The sequence below is a fragment of the Amblyomma americanum genome, chromosome 8, assembly GCF_052857255.1.
Source record: "Amblyomma americanum isolate KBUSLIRL-KWMA chromosome 8, ASM5285725v1, whole genome shotgun sequence".
NCBI classification, from domain to species: Eukaryota; Metazoa; Arthropoda; class Arachnida; order Ixodida; family Ixodidae; genus Amblyomma; species Amblyomma americanum.
The window spans coordinates 23,124,335-23,150,351 of record NC_135504.1 but is presented as its reverse complement, the minus strand read 5'-3'; the positions used below and the strand labels follow the sequence as shown (position 1 = coordinate 23,150,351).

The 26,017-nt window shown below is 49.2% G+C and overlaps 1 protein-coding gene across 1 annotated transcript in view; it reads right to left on the bottom strand.

Annotated features, from left to right (window-relative positions):
- Positions 1 to 17,221, bottom strand: part of sn (fascin domain-containing protein singed) — a 69,436-nt gene extending 52,215 nt beyond the window's left edge. Inside the window, exon 1 of the mRNA XM_077634132.1 lies at positions 16,984 to 17,221. The gene's annotated coding sequence lies outside the window, so the exon portion shown is untranslated. The remainder of the gene's footprint in view (positions 1 to 16,983) is intronic.
- Positions 17,222 to 26,017: the final 8,796 nt, after the last annotated feature.

Sequence of the window (26,017 nt, the reverse complement as noted above, 5' to 3'; positions counted from 1 at the left end):
CACAATGGAGAGAGGGGCGTGTCCTCGACCGTATAGAAGAAAGGGATTATCCCCTCTCATCTACCACTACCGGTTCTCTCACGCTAGCAGGCCCTCACGAGAATCGGCCGACGCCATTGGCTGGAAGGGGGGGGGGGGTGTCCTTTGATGGGGAAATGCCGCTTCGTTTGTATCCGACTGTAGTATACGCGCAGTTTCAGCGGTTAGGCACCGCTTTCCGCCGCAATCGTGGCATTCCTCGTCGAGGAGGATTCCTCGCAGATTGCTTGTTCTTGCTCGCTTTTAGAGAGATACCGTCAGGGCAGAACAGTTCTGGCGAATTCCAATGGGCGACCCGGAGCAAGCATTCTTGCTCCGTGGAACCTAAAGAGCGTGTGTGAATGAGAGATTTGGATTCAGATCCCGAATTCTGACTGGACCGAGACAGCGTGGTTCCCAGACTCCGTAGACATCTTGCTCCATCGCGGATTCGGGAGCTCCAGTTAGTATTGGGAAGCATATATTAGATGCCATATCTTCATGTACGAATGTAGGAGGAGACGGCAGTACGGGGAGAATTGGGTGCAACGAAGTCCATGCTCATACTCATCTCTACACCCACTGTTGTTGTGAATGATTAACATAATAGATGCGAGTCCATCCCTCCACCTCATCATTAACTGCCCTTTCCATAGTTTCGCTTGCTCATGGTGGTGGTGGTAGTGGTTTTATTGAAAATAATAGTAAAAAGGAAGGAAAAGATATTTGCTAGCCCCGGCATCTGCCATCGATACTGAAGCACCTGAGCTGGGGCAGCGGAAATAAAGGACAGCAGGCAGAATGAAGAAATGAAATGAAAGAGGTGAGGGGACAGGAAGAGAGGATAGGGGGAGAAGTAGTGCTCATGCGGACTTTGGACCCGCCGCGGTGGCTCAGTAGTGTCCTCAGCTGCTGAGCGCAAAGATACTAGGTTCAAACCCGGCCGCGTTTTTATGGAGGTGAAACGCAAAGGCGCCCGCGTGCTGTGCGATGTCAGTGCACGTTAAAGACCCCCAGGTGGTCGAAATTATTCCGGAGCCCTTCACTACGGCACGCGTCGATTCTCTTCTGACGAGCGTTAAAAATCATATACGACTATAATGCATAATTCTGGAAAAAACGCGCTGGATTCAAACTCCGCACTGAGAACCGGGTTCGTGTTCGAATGCTATTCTTGGCCCAACGTGAACAGTTAGATTAGTCTATAAGGGTTTAACGTCCCAAAGCGGTTCAGGCTATGAGGGACACACACCGTAGTGAAGGGCTCCGGGAACTTCGACCACCGGGGGTTCTTTAACGTGCACTGACATCGTACAGCACACGGGCCTCTAGAATTTCGCCTCCATCGAAATTTGACCACCGCGGGCGGGATCGAAACCGCGTCTTTCGGGCCAGCAGCCGAGCGCCATAACCACTCAGCCACCGCGGCGGCTCCAACGCGAATAGTCCCGCGCGGAGTTGAGCTGAGAGATCCTGGCAGTTACATAAGGATTCTGCGCGGAATTACAGGCATGCAGGAAGGCTAAATACGCTCGTACAGGGTGCGGGTTGATAGCCCAGCGCGTTCGTACTGCCTTCTAAGAGGGTGCGGAACAGAATTCAGTATGCGCCTCTTTGCAAACTTCACACAAAGATGGCGCACGGTAGAACCCGCCCGTTGACGTAAGACTGCAGCATCTACCCGACGTCGTGCTCACGAGACAAGCCTCGCATTGTTACCGTGAAAACTCTACGAGATGATGCGATCAAGCCATACTATTTCATAACAGGGATAATAAACCTTATACCGACGTAGACAGAAAAAAAAATGATGTGTCGAGAATCGTGAGAAAGCTTCTATTGAAAGAAACTACCGCTCAAACTGCTTCGTGCCCGCATGGCACCTGTTTTAGCTTCTCGAACAAAGAATCCGGATGACGGCGGGTTCAATTCGCACGCTTTCGAGCGCTTGAATTACGTCACGAACTGCGAAGCTCTCCAATCCACCGCACTAATGAAGCGCTTTTGTGAAGAGGACGGCGCTCAATGCGAAATTCAATACACGCACTTCTTTCACGAGCACCTGCGCCATGTGTTCGGTGTGTAGCGATCGGCGAACTCGCAGAGTGCTAGTAAACACGAACTACAATCGACTATCGATAGCGAAGCTGTTGTTAAGTCTGTCGTGCCCTGTATAGGGTAAATCAGTTTATACTGTCTAGGCTAACCAGGATGGCTGACATACAAACAGGGGCTGCCTTTGGAGAAATTTGCCGCGTCAATTCCGCCGCGGGTTGCCTGTCGCGGTGACTAAGCAGTATGTGTTAACACAGAAAGATAGTTGTTGACGAGATTTCTGCCCCGCCGCGGTGGCTCAGTGGTTAGGGCGCTCGACTACTGACCCGGAGTTGCCGGGTTCGAACCCGACCGCGGCGGCTGCGTTTTTACGGAGGAAAAACGCTAAGGCGCCCGTGTGCTGTGCGATGTCAGTGCACGTTAAAGATCCCCAGGTGGTCGAAATTATTCCGGAGCCCTCCACTACGGCACCTATTCTTCCTTTCTTCTTTCACTCCCTCCTTTATCCCTTCCCTTACGGCGCGGTTCAGGTGTCCAAAGATATATGAGACAGATACTGCGCCATTTCCTTTCCCCAAAAAACCAATTATTAATTATTATTGACGAGATTTCTCAATTTCTGGTTCCCGAATTAAGGCAGCTTTAATACGCCTAACTCTGAAATCGACAGTTCGAAACACCCGCCACGGTGGCTCAGTGGTTAAGGCGCTCGTCTACAGAGCCTGAGTACCCGGGTCCGAATCAGGAGGCGAAACGTAAAAAGGCGCCCGTGTGCTGTGCGATGTCAGTGCCCGTTAAAGATCCCCAGGCAGTCGAAATTATTCCGGAGCCCTCCACTACGGCACCTCTTTCTTCCTTTCACTCCCTCCATTACCCATTCCTTTACGGCGCGGCATGGGTGTCCACCGAGATAAGTGGGACAGTTACTGCGTCATTTCTTTTCCTCAAAAACAAAAAAAAACAGTTCTAATAAACAGGAAGTTCGAATTAAGCGAGTTCGTAATACCGAGAGTTCATTGTTCACAGTTTCTCCGACGGACAGACGCTATACAGGGCGTCGCTGGCCGCTGTCCAGCCACGATGCATGATTGTAGGTCACAGGGACGGCACGGCCACGACGACTTCGCCATTACTACTACACGGTTTGCCGCGTTGTCTGGGGTCACGGGCATACGGCCAGCAGTCGGGGGTGTTTGCTGTCCGACGCCTTCTTCCACTCACCGGCACCAGCCTAACCAGGGCCGCACGACGGGGGGCAAATCAGGACACGCAATCGTAAAACCAGCGCCCCCGTTTTCCTTCGAGTCGCCTTTCTTCACGCAGTTAGACGTGCACGTTAATCACCAGCACGCGCCGAAGACTAGTAGTAGTAGTGGTTAAGTTATTCGTGCGCGCTCCGCTGGTACTCCCCCGTTGGGGCTGGGGTTAGGCTACGCAATCAGTAGCGCTGGATAGGCGCTGATATGGCGAGACGTATAGCCAGATGTATCAATAGCAACGCGAATAAAGATGAGGGAGGCATTAGATCTTTAGATATACGAAACCGCTGCGGTTCAACCTAACCCGTTTTCCGACGGCATCAAGCCTGAGTTTAGATAATACAAAGGGCCCCGCTGCGGTGGCACAGTGGTTAGGGCGCTCGACTACTGATCCGGAGCTCCCGGGTTCGAACCCGACCGCGGCGGCTGCGTTTTTATGGAGGAAAAACGCTAAGGCGCCCGTGTGCTGTGCGATGTCAGTGCACGTCAAAGATCCCCAGGTGGTCGAAATTATTCCGGAGCCCTCCACTACGGCATCTCATTCTTCCTTTCTTCTTTCACTTCCTCCTTTACCCCTTCCCTTATGGCGCGGTTCAGGTGTCCAACGATATATGAGACAGATACTGCGCCATTTAATTTCACCCCAAAAAACAATTTATTATTATTATTATTAATACAAGCCTTTTTTCTAGCAAAAAAAAATAGAAACGAAATAGAAACTAGACCCGCCGCGGTGGCTCAGTGGTTAGCGCGCTCGACTACTGATCCGGAATTCCCGGGTTCGAACCCGACCGCGGCGGCTGCGTTTTTATGGAGGAAAAACGCTAAGGCGCCCGTGTGCTGTGCGATGTCAGTGCACGTTAAAGATCCCCAGGTGGTCGAAATTATTCCGGAGCCCTCCACTACGGCACCTCTTTCTTCCTTTCGTCTTTCACTCCCTCCTTTATCCCTTCCCTTACGGCGCGGTTCAGGTGTCCAACGATATATGAGACAGATACCTACTGCGCCATTTACTTTCACCCCCCAAAACAATTATTATTATTATTATTATTATTATTATTATTAATACGAGCCTTTTTTTCTAGCGAAAATAAAAAAGTAAGTCTGTGAAAGCGTTCCGCTTCGTATTGCTCATCATAGCTGTACAAACGAGAGCGCCACAGTGGCACAAAAAAAAAATAGAAACGAAATAGAAACAAGACCCGCCGCGGTGGCTCAGTGGTTAGGGCGCTCGACCACTGATCCGGAGTTCCCGGGTTCGAACCCGACCGCGGCGGCTGCGTTTTTATGGAGGAAAAACGCTAAGGCGCTCGTGTGCTGTGCGATGTCAGTGCACGTTAAAGATCCCCAGGTGGTCGAAATTATTCCGGAGCCCTCCACTACGGCACCTCCTTCTTCCTTTCTTCTTTCACTCCCTCCCTTTACCCTTCCCTTACGGCGCGGTTCAGGTGTCCAACGATATATGAGACAGATACTGCGCCATTTACTTCCCCCAAAAAACAATTATTATCATTAATATTATTATTATTATTACTACTACTACTACTAATATTAATAATAATACGAGCCTTTTTTCTAGCGAAAATAAAAAAGGAAGCCTGTGAAAGCGTTCCGCTTCGTATTGCTCATCATAGCTGTACAAACGAGAGCGCCGCAGTGGCACAAAAAAAAAATAGAAACGAACTAGAAACTAGAATAAAAATGGCGCATCCAGGCCAAATCTACGCGTACGGCACTGACAGCGAGGAACGTGATGCGTGCCTGCCGTTGAGACAGCCGCAAATAGGGCGAATGCGAAAATAAAAAGGGAGAGCTCACATGCAACACGCTGCCGGGTTTTAAAAGCGCACGCTAGCGTGAGGAAAGCAAAATTTCCCAGCTCACGCCAGCCGCACATTGGCTTTCTTGGTAGTACTGCGTGTCTGGTAACGCGAGCGCGTCGTACACGTTACTTCAGGGGCCGAGGAATAACGCGGCACCCTTTATAAAGACTAGTTGAACACGGAAACATTCTGTATACTCCAGTTCCGTGCTCGGAGTTGCCGTTGCCGTGTCGTTTTGGCCGAGATTCTTGCAGCGACCGCGCATAGCCCCGCTGGTCTTTTTGAAGTCGGCGTTGAAGCAGTAGTCACTCTTGTGCACCAAAGCACAGGAGGCGGCACGCACTAAATTACGACAGCTGAATTAGCCCCCATCCTCTCTTCCTGTCCCCTCACCTCTTTCATTTCATTTCTCCATTCTGCCTGCTATCCTTTATTTCCGCTGCCCCAGCTCAGGTGCTTCAGTATCGATGGCAGATGCCGGGGCTAGCAAGAATCTTTTCCTTCCTTTCTGCTATTATTTTGGTAAACCACCACTTACTACTACTACTACTACTACTACTACTACTACTACTACTACTACTACGACTACGACTACGACTACGACTGGAAACGTTGCCATTCAAAACATGACCGGATACAAGCCACTGGATGGACGACAGGTCTTGCGGATGAGTCACGTGAAGCACCGACCGCTATGCAGAGGTAAACACGCAGAAGCGTAATCGATGTTAGGTATATGTCCCTGATGATGTGGCCCACCATTTATACATCATCCCCGACCTGACTTGCACCGATAAGACTTCTCGGGCAAGTTGGCTCACTTGAATCAGTCAATCAATCAATATTAGTAAGTCAATCAGTCAATCAATCAATATTAGTAAATCAATCAGTCAGTCAGTCTCAGTCAATCAATGGGTTTATGGGGGTTCAACGTCCCAAAGCGACTAAGGCTATGAGAGACGCCGTAGTGAAGGGCTCCGGGAATTTCGACCACCTGGGTTTCTTTAACGTGCACTGACATCGCACAGTACACGGGCCTCTAGAATTTCGCCTCCATCGAAATTCGACCGCCGCGGCCGGGATCGAACCCGCGTCTTTCGGGCCAGCAGCCGAGCACCATAAGCATTCAGCCACCGCGGCGGCAGTCTCAGTCAATCAGTTAGTAAGTCTCAGTCAGTCAATCAGTTAGTAAGTCTCAGTCAGTCAATCAGTAAGTCTCAGTCAGTCAATCAGTTAGTAAGTCTCAGTCAGTCAATCAGTTAGTAAGTCTCAGTCAGTCAATCAGTTAGTAAGTCTCAGTCAGTCAATTAGTCAGCAATTCTCAGTCAGTCAATCAGTCAGTAAGTCTCAGTCAGTCAATCAGTCAGTAAGTCTCAGTCAGTCAATCAGTCAGTAAGTCTGTCAGTCAATCAGTCAGTAAGTAGTCAGTCAGCCTCAGTAAATCAGTCAGCCTCAGTAAATCAGTCAGCCTCATTAAATCAGTCAGCCTCAGTAAATCAGTCAGCCAGTCAGTCAGTCAATCAGTCAGTCATTCAGTCAGTCATTCAGTCAGTCAGTCAGTCAGTCAGCCAGCCAGCCAGTCAGTCAGTCTCTTTAGTTTTGAGAAAGACGAAGGAAAGCTTACGAGCGTGTGGCACGAGTACTTGGCTGATGCCTCAGTGCGGGTACGCGCCGTTTGTTGTCTGAATAAACAGCAGCAACAACTACTGCTTGTTCACTGTCTTGTTTTGTGTCTTCCTCGCGCAGTTTAAAATGAGCAACAACTAGCACCCGCCAGGTGTGCGCTGTGGGTGTTGTTTGTAGTATGCTTTCACGGTGAATGGAAATCGTATCGCACACTGCAACAAATGCGAACATCACTCAGTTTGAAGAACAAACGCATGTATTACGGGCTACAGTATTGCTCCTCTTGTTGGTTTTCTTTTTTTAATAATAATAATAATTGGTTTCTGTGCGGAAAGGAAATGGCGCAGTATCTGTCTCATATATCGTTGGACACCTGAACCGCGCCGTAAGGGAAGGGACAAGGGAGGTAGTGAAAGAAGAAAGGAAGAGAGAGGTGCCGTAGTGGAGAGCTCCGGGATAATTTCGACCACCTGGGGATCTTTAACGTGCACTGACATCGCACAGCACACGGGCGCCTTAGCGTTTTTCCTCCATAAAAACGCAGCCGCCGCGGTCGGGTTCGAACCCGGGAACTCCGGATCAGTAGTCGAGCGCCCTAACCACTGAGCCACCGCGGCGGGGCTTTTTTAACAACGGCGTTTTTCATATTTCACAACTGGATTCGTCCAGCAGCGCTGTTTAACTGTCGCATTTGTGAGGTTGTGCTTTTACGATCGCGTCTTGACTCTACAGGTGCTCGCAACCGCTTTTTTTTTTTGCTTTATTGAATTTTTACCTTGCTTAGCTTCATAAATGTGCGCCAGTGCTCACCCCTAATTGGCCTCAATTCAGGGCCTCAGGGACTGCAAGGGTGTATTAAATAAATATATAAAATGGGCAAACAGCTCCAACTACGCTAGGATCGAAAGACCTGACGTGCTTCCTCTCCTATGCAGACTGCTCCTAACCTAGAGTAGTCGGCATGGCACAAGCAGCCAAGATTTTTTACAATGGGTTCTGAACACACATGGCGTATCTTCGCGCGTCCTTTGTCACGCTATTTCGAAACCTTATATGCACATAAGGAACTATATCACCTTTTCCCATGCACTCGCTCCGCTATCAGCTGGCGTTTGCGGGACCTTCAACATCAAGAGCCCTTCAATAATGCAATAACCTGAACAGCGCTCTAGAACTTCGGCTGTGGATATCCGGACGAAAACGCACTGATAGCCGAGAAAGGCCGGTGCAGAAAAAAAAAAAACCAGGAGGTAGTTCCTCATCTTCATATAGACATTGCACAACGTGAAGAAGGCTCCACGAAGACAGTGTGCCAGTTCTATTTTCTCAGCCTTTTGTAATCTTGGCCGCTGTGCTGTACTCGCACATCGGGGAGATCAAAAGGACACACCGACGCCAGAAGAAACACGACAAGCGCTTCGTGCCTTGCATGTGCTCTAAGTGCCGTTTATGATGCCCTCCTATCACACGCAAAGATGTAGGTCAAACCAAGGAATTTGCGTGAATGGTAGGTAACGTGAACACCATCTTTTTGTCATAAACTGCTCGGTTAGGCAAGCTGGTATTGGTGTGTGCGCGCTGTGTGGCTTCACTGCTGTGCGGTACCTGCTCTGTAGTTCTTTACTGCCCAGAAGAACAATTCTACGCTCTTGTCTGCGCACTGATAGGAGTGCTTAGGTAGTGGCGCTAGAAACATAAAAAAGGCAATTTTAAGAGTCTGACCTTGCATTGGCGCTAACCGAATTTTTGAATGTAAATTTTCAGACTCACTATACTTAGTCCATATGTTTGTGGACTAAATGGGCAACTGGACAGGACCGATATCAACCTAGGTACGCGTTATATTCAGATACGCAGGGGCGTGTCATTACGCAATATGTGCGGGGATTCCAGCATCTCTGATGTTAGAATAAAGATTTGACATGCGAAAAAAAAAATCGATTAACACCCCTGCGGACTTGGACGAGTCAGGCTCGTCACAAGACGTCATTCTGGCTCATGACGAGTACAGCTTGTCATGTGCTAGTTTATAGCACTCTGTCCGATTTAAGGCGAGCAGGGCTTGTCCAAAGCCTTTTTTCTTGGTTTTCCGACAGATATAGCACTGTTACTACATTACCGTTTTAGTACCATTTTCGAAAAAAAAAATACGTGTTGATTTAAGAAATAACATGTCGTTGCGAGATTAGAAGAAAAAAAAAAACACCGGATGCAGGGCATGTAGGGAGAAAAGTAAAAACATCCAGTCGAGTGGCGATATGGAAGGCTGCCTCCGCACGGAACGACAAGCACTTGGAAAGGAAAGAGCAAGGAAAGAAAGAAAGGAAGAAAGAAAAAGAAAAAGGAACAAGCAAGCAAGCACGCGGTAGCGAGAAACGAAAGTCACGCACACACGCGTAGCAGGCGCCCAGACACGGCGTGGCAGCCGATGTCGTCTCACACCCGGCGGCGGCGTTCCTCGCCTTCTTTTTCTTGCGTACTGGCAGCAGCAGCAGCTAGTGATGAGCAAAAACACACGCGACGGAGGAGACACCACCCGACACGCGACGTCTGCGAAGGGACGCGCTTCGGCGCATAGCCTCCCCCTCCCCCTCGGCGGGCCAACGAAGAGCAAACTACAGCTGTGCCCAGAAAAGAATGTTGACCAGTTATCAGCGGACTGGTTCGTCGATTAATGGATCTTCAGGGGCCAGAAACATCACGACCCGGGGATGGGAAGCAACGCTGTTGGTGTGTTTAGGTTTTGCGGCTCTGAGGCTATCATGCGCCAGAGCAACTTCGTCCTGCCAATGGAGTGATGAGACTGACAGTGATGTTGAAAATGTAGATTGCGTAGACGGTGGTTATGAGGGCAAAGTTGTGCACTATCAGCTCATGTAGCGTTGTTACACTCTCAGCCGTACCGTAGTGGAGGGCTCCGGATTTATTTCTCGATCACCTGAGGATCTTTAACGTGCATGCAGTGGCATCGATGCCTGATGAAAGCGCGCGTCTTTTGTATTTCTTCTTGTAAATATGGCAGACCGGAGTTTTAAACCCGCAAACTTTCAGTGCTCACTATACACTCCAAACAAGGAAGGAGTAATATAAAAGGAGTAAACTTTCCTCTTGCGCAACCTTTTATAAAAAGGCGTGTCTTAGAGTATAGTTTAACACCCACGTAGGCGTATGCATGTTTACAGTGTAGCTTAGCGTCCCGTAGCTACTCAGCCAACACGGCAGACGATTCACGGCCGTTTCGCTATTAAAAAATTGGTCAAGGCAGCCTGCTTTGCTAGTGGTCAGTCTAAACCGTGCTACCGGGTACTTCAGGTTTAGGCGACGTCATCCGTAGTGCCACAGGCAGAGCAACGCGAACGGGAACTGTTCATTACTATGGGCTTTGTGATCACCAACTATACTAGTGAGATGCAGAATTCTTGGGGTTTTTTTCTGAACTTTACCTCTGGAAGCATGGCCCTTTTAATGACTTTTTAATGCCTCATCTCAAGAGTGATGCCGAAGCAAATGTAGAATCCGTTAATTAGTGCACACCAAGTGTTCCCTTTCACGTTATACGCGGCTGTATTACGTCCTTCCAAGAAAGCCGGGGGCGCCACTGAACAGCTTAGAACTCTCGTGTCCAGCTTTTTCGGGCAAAAATTTTGAAAACTGGAAAATTGTAAGACGCTGTTATGGAAGTATTGAAGGTTATGGTCCATTCTTCTGATATTTAGCAAAACCTTTATCTTAAAGTGTTTCCATCGCTCGCATCGAATAGTTAAGACTGCCGTAGAAAACCATTGGGGAACGCTTTCGACGATAGAAAAAACGTTAATAGAAGAAGAAAAAAACATGACTGCCGTCGGGTGATCTGCGGATATATTGATTGTTATAGTGAAATCATACATTATTATATGAAGAAACTGCGTTCGTAAACTGTTTCCCGCTCAAAGACTCGCTGGGTATGCAGGGATGAAACTCTGCCTACAGCTTCCAGCCACATGCTAGGTTGTCTGCATCCTACCGAGCGCCATCACGTGTCGTTCCAAGCGAGAAAACGGTGAACGCATGAAAGCCAGTAGCCCAAGGGTCTTCAATGCCGATTTGCCAACGAATGCACATCCGTAAAATTTCGATATAATCCCCGTGTTTTGCACCGTCACCGAGGCGGAAACGAATGCACATAACTTCAAATAAGAGGACACGGAACCCCGCCAACAGTTCAACAGGCATCCTATACGCGGCTTGTCTGCACTACCACGGTTGCGTGATGCGAAAAGCAAGACCTACACGTAGAACAAAAAAAAATATCGAAAAGTATTAGAAGGCCGGTCAACAGCAGTGTAACCATGTTCCCGAAGCGCAGTGGCGGTGAAGCGTGGCCTGCACTCGAGATATGCGGAAAAAAAAAAAAAGGACACGTGAAGAGAGCTGCGGGCTTCCTCGAGCGCTGGAGCCATGGCAGACAGGCGCGTCTGGCTTTAGAGGGGCGGTAAAAAACAAAATGCAATAAACAAATAAAATAGACAACCGCATAAGAATGAAAGACCCTCAGCGGTACTAGCGCTGCTTGGCAGGAGAGCCGCTGCGCAGGCGCTTATTGAACACCGGCAAGCACGCAATCGCTTGTCGCACCGAAGAGCAGCAGCTGTTTTATTTGCCCGGCTTCGGCGTTAATGTAAAGCTTACGCATATAGTTTTGAGGTCACCGCGACAATGCGGGCGGTTCTCGGATATATCGCGTGTTCGCGTGCGCAACATAGCCATCGGCACCTGTGACGTCACTTGTAGGGGAGAGGAGGCAGAGGCTGGAAGGCGGCTGCCACGGGAAATAACCCCAGAGGGTGGATATCATGGAAGGAGGTGGTTGTGACCCGGGCGAAGGGACGCGCAACCTGTGGGTGGCTACGACGGGAACAACATGGTGGCCAGGCCACCGCGGAAGTTGGAGGGCCTTTCAGCCAAAGCCAGTCAGATTTCGCTGATGCCGGCAACACTAGCTGTTCAGTCAGGGAAAAGATCTAATGCTAACGCATTGTTATCGCATAATGATAACTGCCTCCGTAACTTTTTTTTTATTTTGCTCGCAGTTTGAAAGAAAAATTGAGTGAGTTTACACGCAGCTTCCACATTAAAAAGCCAGTGGCGCCGCGGCCCTGCTTCCGAACGCCGTGAGGGGAAGTAGAAGAACGAGGCAGGTGGCGCCGTCTGGTGCGGCTGTGCCTCGAATCGATAAACGCGGAGAAGGGGAGAGGTAGCAAGGCAACAGTATGGGCGGTGTGTTAGGCATCCGCGAGAGCGCACGGCGCGTGCTGCTGGGCTCTGCGCGTGGCTTATCCTGGCGCTCGATTCTCCTATGACGTAAATGGTCTGCGTATAGCGTATATAGTTTCTTCACATAGCCTATAGAGGGAAAGCAGGCGGCACTGCACTCCATCCATTACGCAGAGGCGCAAAAATGCCAGGAATGCCGGGAAGATGAGGTTTCGTATTTGGCTTGGCTACGGTAATCATGAAAGATGGACTCGGCCGTTACAGTAAGATACGACCGCGGCGGCTGCGTTTTTATGGAGGAAAAACGCTAAGGCGCCCGTGTGCTGTGCGATGTCAGTGCACGTTAAAGATCCCCAGGTGTATGGTCGAAATTATTCCGGAGCCCTCCACTACGGCACCTCTCTTCCTTTCTTCTTTCACTCCCTCCTTTGTCCCTTCCCTTAAGGCGCGGTTCAGGTGTCCAACGATATATGAGACATACTGCGCCATTTCCTTTCCCCCCCAAAAAAACAATTATTATTAAATGCAGCGGACAAAAACCATAAAATTCGCGGTTCAGGTGGTTTTAATAATAATAATTATCATTATTATTAAAACCGACTTCGCAATTTTTTTGTACACCGCCGCGGTGGCTCAGTGGTTAGGGCGATCGACTACTGATCCGGGGTTCCCGGGCTCGAACCCGACCGCGGCGGCTGCGTCTTTATGGAGGAAAAACGCTAAGGCGCCCGCGTGCTGTGCGATGTCAGTGCACGTTGAAGATGCCCAGGTGGTCGAAATTATTCCGGAGCCCTCCACTACGGCACCTTTCTTCTTTCACTCCCTCCTTTATCCCTTCCCTTACGGCGCGGTTCAGGTGTCCAACGATATATGAGACAGATACTGCGCCATTTCCTTTCCTCCAAAAACCAATTATTATTATTTCGACGCAACAGTAGCCGAAACAAATAAGAAACCTCGTCTTCCCGGCACACACGGTGGCCCCAGCTGTCCCTCTAGGTATAATAAAGAAACTATGCTGCGCATATCGGGCCGATAAGAATCAGACAATGCCAGAGCAGGGAATCTGTCGCCCACTTGAGAAAGAAATACGCCTGCGCTGCAACTGGCACACTTCTCTGTATAGCCCTTCAAGTTCGAAGAAAGAAAAATCTAGAGCCGTGACGATGACGTCGAGCTTATCAGCCACTCTCACCGGTCTCAAGAGCTGCGCTTTTGTTTCCGTACCCGCTGCCTTTCGCCTCGCGCAGAAGCTATCAGTCGAAGGCTAGGGAGGCACAAAACAGCGCCCATAGAGTTTTAATTCAACAATAAGAAACAGATGTGTCATCGAAAAAATAAAATTAAACACCTCAGGAAGAACGTTGTTACTCATCGCTGGTGCAACAACCGCGTGTGCAATCCTAGTTCGGTCGAGGTCAGCATCAGGAAGATACGCACACAAAGAAAACGTGGACGAATGGCGCTTGATTCATTCATTTGCTGGTGGAAGGAATTGCGCTAATCTTATCTGCCCGGTAGCCCACCCAAGCTATACGCTTGCCCTCTCTAGGAATCCACTCGTTGCCTCGCCATTTAACCAACTCGAGCACACGGCGTTTTTTGCGTTCTGCGCGAACCGCTAAGGCGCCCGTGTGCTGTGCGACGTCAGTGAACATTAAAAAGAACCCCGGGCGGTCAAAATTGTGCCGGAGCCCTCCACTACGGCACGTATTCTTTTGTTCTCTCAGTCCCCCCTTTATCCCTTCCCTTACGGCGCGGTTCGGGTGTCCACCGTGGTATGCGAGTTACCGAGTCCCTTCCTTTCCACAAAAATGAATTTTAATTGATTTAAGGGTTCCCGGGCTCCAACCAGACCGCGGCGGCTGCGTTTTTATGGAGGAAAAACGCTAAGGCGCCCGTGTGCTGTGCGATGTCAGTGCCCGCTAAAGATCCCCGGGTGGTCGAAATTACCCCGGAGACCTACATTACGGCACCCCTTCCTTCATTTCTTCTTTCACTCCCTCCTCTATCCCTTCCCTTACGGCGCGGTTCAGGTGTCCAACTATGACAGATACGGCGCCATTTCCTTTCCCCAAAAACCAATTATATATTATAAAATGTTTTTTTTGCGTTTTTATGGAGGAAAAACGCCAAGGCGCCCGTGTGCTGTGCGATGTCAGTGCACGTTAAAGATCCCCAGGTGGTCGAAATTATTCCGGAGCCCTCCACTACGGACCTATTCGTTCCTTTCTTCTTTCACTCCCTCCTTTATACCTTCCCTTATGGCGCGGTTCAGGTGTCCAACGATATATGAGACAGATACTGCGCCATTTCCTTTCCCCCAAAACCAATTATTATTATTATTATAACTCCTACTCAGGAGCCAAACGCCAAGCAGCTGCTGAACAACACCGGGGAGTCATAAAAAAAAAAAGGAATCTTAAACGCCTCACAAATATTTCCCTCACTGTCACTGCCTTACTGCACCGTTGTGCGTGCCCCAAACTGACACCAATGTCGTGCCGTACCGCTCCACAGAAAAGTGAAAGGAAGGAGAGTTCGCGGCGGTGAGTAAGCTTCGACGTTCCGCGAATCGATTACGCGCCTCCCTGGTGCATTGATTTCGCCGAAACGCGCTTTGAACTGCTGAGCGCACGGGCAGGTTGGCTGGTCGTGGACGCGCGCTTCTTTCACGGAGAGCAGTGATGGGCGGATCCCCGTCCGCGCGAATTTGCATGTCGCTCGAGCGTTGCAGCGGCCGAAACAGGAAATCGGAAACAGTCACTCGGTTACGGGGCCTCTCTGGCGCCGCCAAGTGGTCAGTGACGTCATCGAAGGGGGGGGGGGGGGATGATTTACTACGGGGCGCGACACAGAACGAGGACGGGTCTCGGAGGTGGTGCCGTACTGGAACGGGACGGGCAAGGTCGTAGGTTCGAACGCCGCCGGGGACAACGCGGCCTTGGGTTGAGGGAGGGTGTGCTCTGTTCGAATTAAGAGGGTTGACTGGGTTACAGCAAAGTATGAAAACGCTCTCCCCCCCCCCCCCCCACACACACACACACACACACACACAAGCGTTCCAATCCCTGCGAGCCCGATGGTTGCCGGCAGTTAAGAATAACCGGAACCATCACCTATAGTTCAAACGAACTTCTGTCATTACAGTAACGAAGTTCAAACTCACATTTATTATGCTACACGGAAACATAAAAAAAAGCATAAACAAAAAGATTGCAAACAAGGGGACGGATTTTCAAGTTGAACGTCCGTTTAATTAATCCCCCGTATGATAACGCGAAGGCAATAACCTCAACCTCTAATGAACTTTCTGTGCTCGATTAGTCGCGGAACTAATTGGCACTGCAGTCACACACGGTGACATCACGTAACGCCCCTAATACGGGCTGATACGGATTGCAGGAATTGCTGAATATCCGTGGTGTAAACGAATTTTGAGCCCTGAGAGCTTTGGACGACCGAAGTAGGGCACCAAAATGACAGCGCTTATGATACATCTGACGGATGATACGTGCACCCGAAGCAGTTTTAATTTTTTTTGCTTATATTGGGACCACAATCCGGGGAACAATACCGCAGGGATGTTTCAATCTGATTTGTCTCGTCCGACAAGCTGCAGCTGTATCGATCGAGTCAGGGCCGTAGATAAGAGAAGTGACAGGCACAATAGCAGGAACTCGCGAATAGATAAGTCCGAAGTAACATCTCCATTATATGTAGTGGACAAGGTAATCCCGCAGCCGATCAATAGAGAGAAAAAAAAGTGCGAACAACAGATGGACACGTAACTGAAACGTACAAAAAACAAGAAGCTGGGATTCATGCACAGTGCGTTCAGTGACCTCCCTTTATCTAACGTCCATTCGAAAAACGGTCAGTGTGCGTTTAAAGCCGGGAGTTATTAGGTAGAGGATGAAGCCATTAAAGCGCGTTCCTGAAGCAGGGGTGGAAGTGAACAAAGGATCCCAAAGATAGAGAGAGAGATAAAAAAAAAACTCAGCGGTGGCAACGTTTGTCTTTTTATAGTTTTCAATCGATAAACACTGCCTGCAGTGCCTCATGAAACATGCGGCCAAGTCAGCTACAGTTTTAGAAATGACAGCTTGGTTCATATAGTTCTGCAGCCGCACTGTTCACTGCGCAGCCAAGCATAGCATATCTTGCGCAAACGTAACGCGATATCATAAAACCGGCGAATATCAAAAGGTATTCGGTCCTGTGAAAGATTCGCAATCGTACAAACCGAACACGTTCACAACACTTCCGTTGTCCCAATTATCGCATGAAAGCTTCCTTTACACAGGATCCTACGCACAATCCAAGGAGGAAGAAGTAACTAGAGCTGCGTCAAGAGACGTATTAACTAATTAAATGCGAGCATTTAAGAGGACACACCACGGGCACTCGCCGATACAGCGAATTTCAGGATCCGGTCCCGCAGTCTCACAAAGGTTGTTCACGCGACCGCCGCCGACTTGGCTTCGTTCCCGACAGAGAAATCAAGACGCGCCCCTGTCAAAACCGGCGTGCCGGCTTTTGTTTGACAGCTGCACGCGACTCGGAGTGAATGAAACGAGAATGAAAAAAAAAGAAAAAAATCGAGGGTCCCACAGGCCGCGCGCACCGCACGTCTCGCGACAGCGCGCCTAAAACAAAAATAAAACAAAGTCGCCGGCCCGGGTCTAAAGAAGGCAAAACTAAAAGAAGCAGGATGGCGTGCTGAGGAGCGCATAGGTGTGATCGTCGGGAGGGCAGCAAAAAAACGGCAACCGGATGGCGGTGAGTCAACAGACGCGGCGACGACCCTTCGCGACTACGAGAAGGGGACCCACCCCCGAAAACACGGCGGCGGAGGGCAGCCAACGATGGTGGCCACTCTCACCAGCCGCCCGTCCGCGAACAAAGCCGGCACTGCAAAGCGTGCAGGATGAGACAGTCCTCACCTTGTTCGCCGCTCTTGTGCTTCCTGCCTTTTTCCGCACCCGGGCGCGAACCCTCCGTTTCCCGCGGTCTCGGCACCGGTTCGCAGGCCGCACACACTGGCCACCCGAACGACTCCCGGCTCTCGCTTCGACCAGTGAAGCTCTTCCCGTCGCCGATTCACAACTCGCACAGCGCGCAGGCCTGCTGGCCGGACCGATGCCTGCTGACGCTCGTCTCGCTGGCCGCCCGCTCCCCAAACCAGACGACCGGGCCTGCCGCTGTCTCGCAACCTCCTCTCTTTTTTTTTTTCAACTCCTTTCTTTATTTCTCTCTCTCTCTTGCGTGCCTTATTCCCCCTTTCTTCTTCCGCGCAAATCAAACCTCCTCGCCTTACTCTCTTCTCCCTCGCCATACGCGCTTAGAGACAACGGCCGCGCCGGACGAGTCACGTGGGTTGTCGCGACCAATGAAAGTGCACCATTTCAATCCGTCTTCGCTTATCAGTTTCGGTTTCGAAACTGCCGCTACGAGTCACAAGAAGGAGTACGCGTGCGAGCTTCAACTCGAAATGATTCATTAGTGACGGAATGTTAAGATTTTGGGAATGTAGTTCAACGTGTTCGTAGCAATCTTGTATGCGCTTCTTTGCACGCAAAAGTGGGCACGCATTGGCGTCCTCGACCTGCAGTCGCCTTTCAACAGTGTGATGTGTTTTTCCATGATGGAGGCTTTATGTGCCCTCTGTTCTGGTGAGTTCGAGTAGTGCGATTTAACCAGGACAGGTACAGCACTCTGGCTGAGTGAGGACAATAAATAACGGTAAACTAATATCAGTGGAGAAACAATCATCCCCGCCCCATTATATTGCTTGGTAAAAACACCATCCCCTTGGAGGCAGACGTCTGTGCCGCGCTGGTACTACCTTTGAGTTTTTTTTTTTATGACAGTATTTCTGATATCTCCTGAAATGAAAGAGAGCTCAAGAAAAGTAGGAAAGTGAAAAGAAGCTCATGGATAACTCCCGAAGCGAACGCCGTCGTTTATCTGCCTGCATGGTGCTAGATTTGTGGCGCCGTCTACTAATAAAACAGTGTACTCACTAAAGCCGTCTTTCCTGGCTAGCTGTAGATGGCGCTTGCTTCTGACAGTTGATAGCTTGCTGTACGTTTTATCCACGCTTACACGCAAAGTTTGATTAGTAATTCGCAGAATAAGTAAGCTTTTAATTAAACGACCGAAGGAAACAAACGTATGTTACAAAATCTTGTGAATATGTTGAATCTTGTCCCGTGGTTTTGCCATTTTCGTGAAAGCTACAACAGTGAAAACTGGTGAAACCTGAGGTTGTGTGCATTGTTGGTATATAACCGTGAGGAGCCAATTGACTGTGGGTGTGATGTAACGTTTCCGGATGAGTGCGCTTGTTCATGAACTTGCGCTGCGATGAATTTCCGTGTTTCAACTGACCCTGTTTTGCGTTTTTACTCATCAATTTTGTGCGTTCAGTACCACAGCCCTATTTTCGGGGGTGCAAGCAACGCCACCCGACTCGAACAATTCCTGCGGCTTCCTCGACACCCGTCATAGTCACGTCCAGACGGGTAGAGTCCCTGCTATACGCGCCGAGTTTTCAATCTGCCAGTGTGCAGGGGCGCAATTAGCACCCTCCTTTTAATTCGTCCCTCTTTTTATCCCTACCCCGTGAGATCCTTGCCGTTCGCTTCTTGCACGCTTTGTATTACACGTGCCTGTTTTTGAATAGGCGTAGCGCTTGCGGCAATATCGGCGGCCGTAAACACTCGAAAGTACCCGCAATGGCTATAAAACATTTTTAAAAAATTACTGCGAGATTGTAAATCGGCTTGTTCAACTGCCCGACGGCCGGCCGCCGCCTCAATTTACTCGGCGCCGGCGTTGGTGGCGCTGAACGCTGAGGCCCAGATTTAAGCGGGTGGAAGTAACCAAGCGAAGGTTATCTGATTGGTGGCTGAAATCAAGACAAGAGTAAAATTTCACAAGTCATGGCTAGGTGGCTTGAGCCACAGCCCAATTTAAAGGGTTCAGCCATATCCATCCATCCATCCATCCATCCATCCATCCAGTAAAGTTAGGTCCAGTACCGTGCCTGGCCATTGCAGGTTGCCTTGGGGTTTTATGACACACCAGCAACGATGGCCATTACGTGCCAAAAACGACGTGATAGAGCTTAAAGATGATAGAGCAAGAAAATGCAGTGAAAAGCCATTTCGGTGAAATCAAGTAGTTTAATACTTTTCAAGAAATTTAAGGCCTGCGTGTATGAAACAAGTGGCTCATCGCCGAGTTGAAGCGTCATGTCGAATAGTGCTTGCTGGTTAAAACGTGTAGTAAAGTAAGCCCGACGCTGCTTATGAAACCGTGGACAAATTAATAAAATATGTGTCAATGTTTAGCTCTCCGAGCACTCTTCACAGAGCGACCAGGCCTGCGTATGGGCAAATCCCATACGACACAGCACCACCTTTTAAAACAGTTCCAGATGTCTGGTACTCCGCCGTTCATTCTAGATTGGTTTAATGCTGTGGTGCTTATCAAAGAGCTCAGAGTTCCATTGGTTTTTCCACTGTGTTTTTGTTTTCTCAAGGACGATGTGTGATCTCTAGCCGCGTGATGTTGATCAATTGATGTAGGCTGCTCTATTCACACTGGCACTAACTGCTCTGTTGGCTTCCTCGTTACACGCTATTCGAATGTAGCTCGAAACCCAACAAACTACAATAACGATGTTACTTTTCTGGGCATGAAAACCTATCTACGTAGCAAGGTAACAAGCGTGTGATTCCAAAAGGTGACGAAGTTCTGATCCAACATGAGCGAGTCAGTAAACACTGATTTCTCTATTTATGTTGAGCTATGTGGTTCATAGTTTTATCAGCCAAAATGTTCGCCTGAGAAAATATATGCGTTTGGGTTCATCCGCCTGATCGATTGAAGGTCTCTCCTAACAGCGCAGCCAACATGATCATGGTTTTTAGTTCATCCGGAAAGAAACTTTTGTAATACTTTTATAACGCCCTCAGGTCAATTAATCGCTCTTGGATAACATTAGGGCAACCTTCTTGTCATAATTTGTAAAGGTCAGGTTGCTCGGTATGGCTGCCTCGTATCCTGTAGAAAGCCTCTTCTCAACTTTAAGAACGGGGTAAGTGGTAGGAAAATTAGTGTTGTGAGGCGTCCTTCATGTGAAAAGCAAAAGGCAGAGTAACAGACGGCTTATTTTGAAAGGTACGTTCATAGCCGATGCTTCGGGTCAATGCATGATTTGGATTTTTGGAGAGGGTTCGTAGTCTTAGTTAGAAAGACTGTGCTCCAAAGAAAAACCTGAACTTATCAAACGGCCATAGATTTAATTCCACATATAAGCTTGGAACAGGAAACGTTTGGAAAACTCCTGTTGCCAGTCGGATCACTTGACGTTGAACCGGACCTAAAACACTTTATTACTGTTGTGAACTGTCTCCTTTGTTTGTGGGTGACAAATCTATGTACCCGCGGCAGTATAAGTCTGTGCTGTTCTTCCAACTTTTGGGCAACTGTAGTTCCTCAGTCGACTGATTCAAAATCATATGAAAGACATTTATTTATTTATTATTTTATTTATTTATTTATTTGTGACGCTAAATGTGCCACGCGGCATAAAACGTGATGTCAATAACGAACGTTATAACTTATAATACGTTACAAAAAGGCATGGAGTCCGGTTTATATAAAAAGTCACATAATCTTCGGGCGAAGACGTTTTTCGTTAGCCACAAGTGGAAATTGGAGTCATTGTTCGAAGACAGGCCTGCCTCTTGAAGAACGCGAGCGCGCACCAGCGAAGTTCCTGGACATGTCCACAGTAGGTGGTGGACAGTGGTGTCCGAAGCGGGTGCTTCGCAGTGAGGTCATTTTTCCGGCTCAGGAATCTTCTCACTTTGCCACTGGTGGCGAACTGCAGGCGTAAGGGCCACTCCGACACGCAGCCGCCTCAGAGAGACCTCAGCCGCCCGGAAATAGGCTGGGTGAAGGGGGTGGGTACACGGGGGATTAAGAGCACGTGTACGCTGCCTGCGGGAGGCTGAAGATAATTAATGTGTCAGAAGAGGCCAGTGTTGGCAAGAAAGTTGTGAAGAAGATTGAGGGCATTTTGCAAGGAGTCTTGCTGCAGCTAAGCTGAGCGGTTTGTGGACCAGAGGGTGATGTCGTCTGCATATGCTATAAATTACGAACGGTGGAGAGACTGTATCAGAGTAATGAATGCGATGTTAAATAGAGTTGGGTCTAAAACTGATTAAACAAGACATGCTGCCCCCTGACCCCATCGCTTAATCTCCGGAGGGGGCACATCACCCTGGAATTTTTTTCTATTAAGGAGGGGGGGGGGGGGGGGGGCGAGCCCTCCAGCCCTCCCGCAATCGGCGTCTATGCCCTCTGTGCTCTCCCTACTGCGACTATACCCCTGTTCTTCTCCATTCGTAACAACACACAGTTCTTTCTCACCAACAACAACCCTTACCCCAAGAGCCATGCAGGTCCTGAATCATGCAGGCATCAGAGGAAATTAAGTGGCGCAGCTGGCGGGCAAGCAATGTACTCAACACTTCTCTGCTGCATGCGCCTTCCTCTGCTTCTGTTCTTAGGTCCACTCTGCAATACTGTTTCGAACCAACAGCCATCCAAATGGCACCCAAGCAGGACAGCAAGAAGACCCTGCAAGTTCTGCAAGTATCATCTTCGCGTAACACCTCCCGCACGGCTGTAATTTTCCATTGCCATTGCTTCTCACCCTAACGGGCACGCCGAGTCTCCGCTTCGCTAACTGCGGCTCATATGACGGTCCCGTGTGTGCCATAGCGAAGAAGATGCAGCCTCCGCCTGAAGCCACAAACAAGACGAAGCGGCCATGCGTGTGTAAGGTGCGCTTGACCTAGTCACGTGATCTTGTTGCTACATAGCCGTCAGAACCGGCGCCCAACAGGCAAGCGAACCATTAAACCTCCTCCCTGAGTTGCAAAGAAGTTACACCAGTTAAGTGAGGAGCGCTTGTGCTGCACTGTAGCTGTGGCTTTTCCACGGCGTTTACGCTGTAGCCTTGGGGAACTTGCGCTGAAGTTTGCGGTGACGATTGCAGCGCCATAACACACTGCCTAGCGAAAAGAGCAAGCAGTTTTGGGTAGTACTCTTAGTACTTTTCCGCGCCACCTTCAGGCGCTTATTGGCGTGAGCCTCCGCGCTCTGTCGAAGGCGCACGTGCCGTGCGTCAGCTATCTGGGCTACACCGAGAGAAGCTAGGCAATGAATGCTGTCAGCCAAACGCGGGTATCTAATCGCGCAGAATGTGCTCTCGCGTTTGCAGCGGCCCAAGCGGCTGACAAAAGCAGTTTTGAGTCACCGAATGGAACGATTGCAGCGCCACCTTGGCAGCGCAGGTTCCCCGTTATATAAAAAAAGCAAATAAGTGGAGTTCCGGCGAAGCCAGCCACTCGTCAATCTAAACTTTAGTTTCTTTTTTCTTCGTTTCTTCCCTGTGCTAAATATTCATTGGCCCATATAACGAAAAGCGAGGTACCGATGCACGCAACGACGGCCGGACATGGAGGAATCATTTAAGGCTGGATTATCAGAGGGCGGGAAATTGGGCCCCGGAACAATGGCTGAAATCCTTATAAGGGGCCCCATGTTTGAGACCCCTGCCGTACACGTTATGACGACGCGCTAAAGCTCTCAAATGATGCCGCGGGTTCCGCATAGCCTGCATTTTCCGTGTTCAAAAAGGTCGACAGAGATAAAGAGAAGTTCCAAGTTGCGTGAAACAGAATCGCAAAAAAAGAAAAAAAAGTTTCAGTGAGGCGTGTCGAAGTATTGCTGCGTCCCAGAGTTGCTATGCAAAGAAAGCTTCCGTTACTCAATCCGCCCACCAATAATTTCTTTTTTTGGTTATTGTTTATTTTTCGCGAGCGTATGGTTCGACTGCATCTCCTCACCGTCCCACGCCGAACTGGGAGTCAAAGTCGCACGTCTCTACATGTTTCCTATATGCGCTCTCGCCTTCGGCTCCTCATATTGGCCTTGCTGTGCCGAGTTTCGAGCAGCGCTCCTCGATCGACTGCTTACGAATGCGTGCCTATATATGCGTATGAACACAGTAAAAAAAAAAGGGGGGGGGGGGAAGCAGGAGACGAAGGCCGACATCCTTGCCCCTTGTATGTTGCCGCGTGTACTCGTCGCTGTCAAAGGAAGTACGACAGGACTTGCGCATGCATATCCGCGGCGGCGGTGCGGCGTCTTGCATATCGCATACGACGCCGTTTTGATTACCGCGATCTCTCGCTTATAACACTCCCCGACCATCCGATCTTTCCTTTTTCAGTGAAGGGCTCTGACATTTTCGTCACTGGACGTAATGTTCCAATTATTTCGACTTAATCGTTTTACTTATTTCAGCGGAAGATTTCCAGTTATATGATACGCTTAGTATGTGGTACGATAAATAGGTCGTTGTTAGAAAGCGTGTGGCCATAAGGCGAACGCCGATTGGTGCGGTTCAGGGCTAGAGAGAGAGGGGGGGGGGGGGGGAAGACGCCTTTAAAAATATGCTTTCTCATTAAACGGACGTTGAGGACCAACAGGAGTTGTTGTGCGACGATGGGGTACCGCATTGTAATTGTAAAGAGACCTAGCTTTCCCACAGAAAATGGAACTTTTATGAGCGAGAAAAGGGCAAAAAACTCAACACAGGTGTCGCCACCATCGGCGAATTTCGGAAGCAGAAAGGGTTCGTCGCCACGTATTTTAATCGCGGATCACAGAGGCCATGCTACACCGCCATTCACTTCAAAACGGCCGCAACCCGTCTTTTTGAGATAAGGACGTCACAAGTTTGAATCGACTGGTTTTATTAGGATCAATTTTTACTGAGAACATTAATTGGATGTATTTGTCCTCAATGTCCCTTTAATGCGTATGACCAGCGCAGTTGTCTGTGACAAGGTAACCATGTGACAAGGTAACCATGTTGTGCTTTTGCTGCTTGCGACGGACTCACCGACTCCTGCGTCAAATGTGCTTGGACGGCTCCTAACTGCCGGTGACGTCGTCACCACTGAAGAAGCCACGTGATGGTGACAAAATGCGTTACGCCGACGACGACGCCGCTGACTTCACAAGTGATCCATTAAAAGCTTCACTGCAAGTGCTGGTAGTAGTAGTTACTTGGATGACACCGACAAGCGTGCACTGATGCTGATGGAAGTGCGTTGTTGGTGACGCAAACTACTCGGTACTGTTTCACTATGGTTACAGTCGATATAAATTGCTAACCAGCTAAAGAATTTAACGGCGTCTCTGGCGTTTCTTAGCGCTTGCTGTATACGGGGTATTCAGGTGACGTCATGGGCGGGATTTTGTGTTCCAACGGGTAGCTTCAGTGTGCTGCAGGCCGGCGCATGGGGCGATGATCCCTTAAGACACGCAGGCGTCCTTTCGCACTGCTCCGCAGACAACAAAATGGCGACCGCCGTGACGTCGGTTAATACTCCCTATAGGTCACGTTACCAAGTGATTTTCTTCACATCTTTTCCCGGCCATCTTGGAAATGTCTGTTTCGCTTCCCAATCGCGTGAGGAATGAAGGTTTAATCTATATGAGGTGTTGCATCACATGTTAAATACCACAATGCACCCTGAACTCCCCCACGTTTTCGACACGTCGATGAGAATTCGTTTGATAATAGTTGAGGTAGGTTGATCAAATTTCTGGGTGAAGTTGGAAGTGATGGCAGTTTGCAGTTTTTGCTTGCGGGTCAGCACTTACTCTGATCCTTCAGGTGATTAAGGGGCAAATAAAGGCATAAGTTTATTAGAGGAGTCCCAAAAGGCTAATCGCTGTTTTTCTTAGCATTGAAAACGCGGAGAATTTCGGAAATTTGCGGCAGATCCTATAGCAATGCATGCTTTCATGAGTTGTCATGAAGAGCTTATTCATGTTTATTTAATATATTTTGTGGCATTCTCCTGCGACCTCTGCCCCAATATAGCTTGGAACTTTTGTCAACATTTCTTGACGTTGTACAACGGCAATCTCCTTGTCGATACCTATTTCTGTGTATTCTTAGTGGTATTGAAATTGATACATAGCCACCATTCACCGACATCACAGTGGCCGACATTTTGTTGTACGTGAAGCTGGGCGATGGACTTCATTTATGTCTAATTATCGCTAGCTGCTCCGGCTTTCAGCCAGGCGCTGTGCAAGAAACGAAAAAGTGGGCCGCTGAAGTTACGTGAATATCTCCGATACGTATTGAACGGTTATGCTTACATATGTTCCCGATATTTTCAGTGTTATACTCTATCCTGCCCCTTCCCACCATCAATTATATTGTATTCATATGCCCCCTGAGAGTAATTAAGTAATATAAATAGTCTATTAGGCCACTTTGCTTGTCTCTGCAAGACAACTTAGAACAGAATACCTCAATAGTGTAAAATACGATGTCCCGCCTCTATGACGTCGCATCGCGCAGCAGTTTGGACAACCACGTGTCTGTGACCGAATTTCGCTCGCGGCAGATATCTGTCTCACATTTAGTCGCTCGCGGTAGCTGATAGCTCAAAAGCGAACGATACGCTTTTTAAAGGCGGAATTTCCATTAAAGCGAAACTACGACGAAAAGCGCCTTCCCCGAGGCGGCACATGGCGACAAAGAAAAGCGTTTCCGTGTTTCTAGCTGCAAACGAGAAGATACGGTATACACTGGTAACGGTCACTGCATAGCTTCCGCGTAGGTCGGCAGTAGGCCGACAAGCCCCTTGGCCTTCGAAAGCTCTGGCTGCAACAGCTGCAGTCTCTTACTCGCGATCTCCTCCGCGTCGTCTGCTACGAAAAAAAAAAAAAGGCGCGTAGCAGACGACGCGGTTGTTTTCATAGCCGAAGCCGTAGCCGTACGGAAGGCCGTATCGATCCGCACTTCGGGAGGCGCGAAGATGTGGGTGGGTGGGCCGCGGGCGGTAAGAGATGGTGGGATGGGGGGGG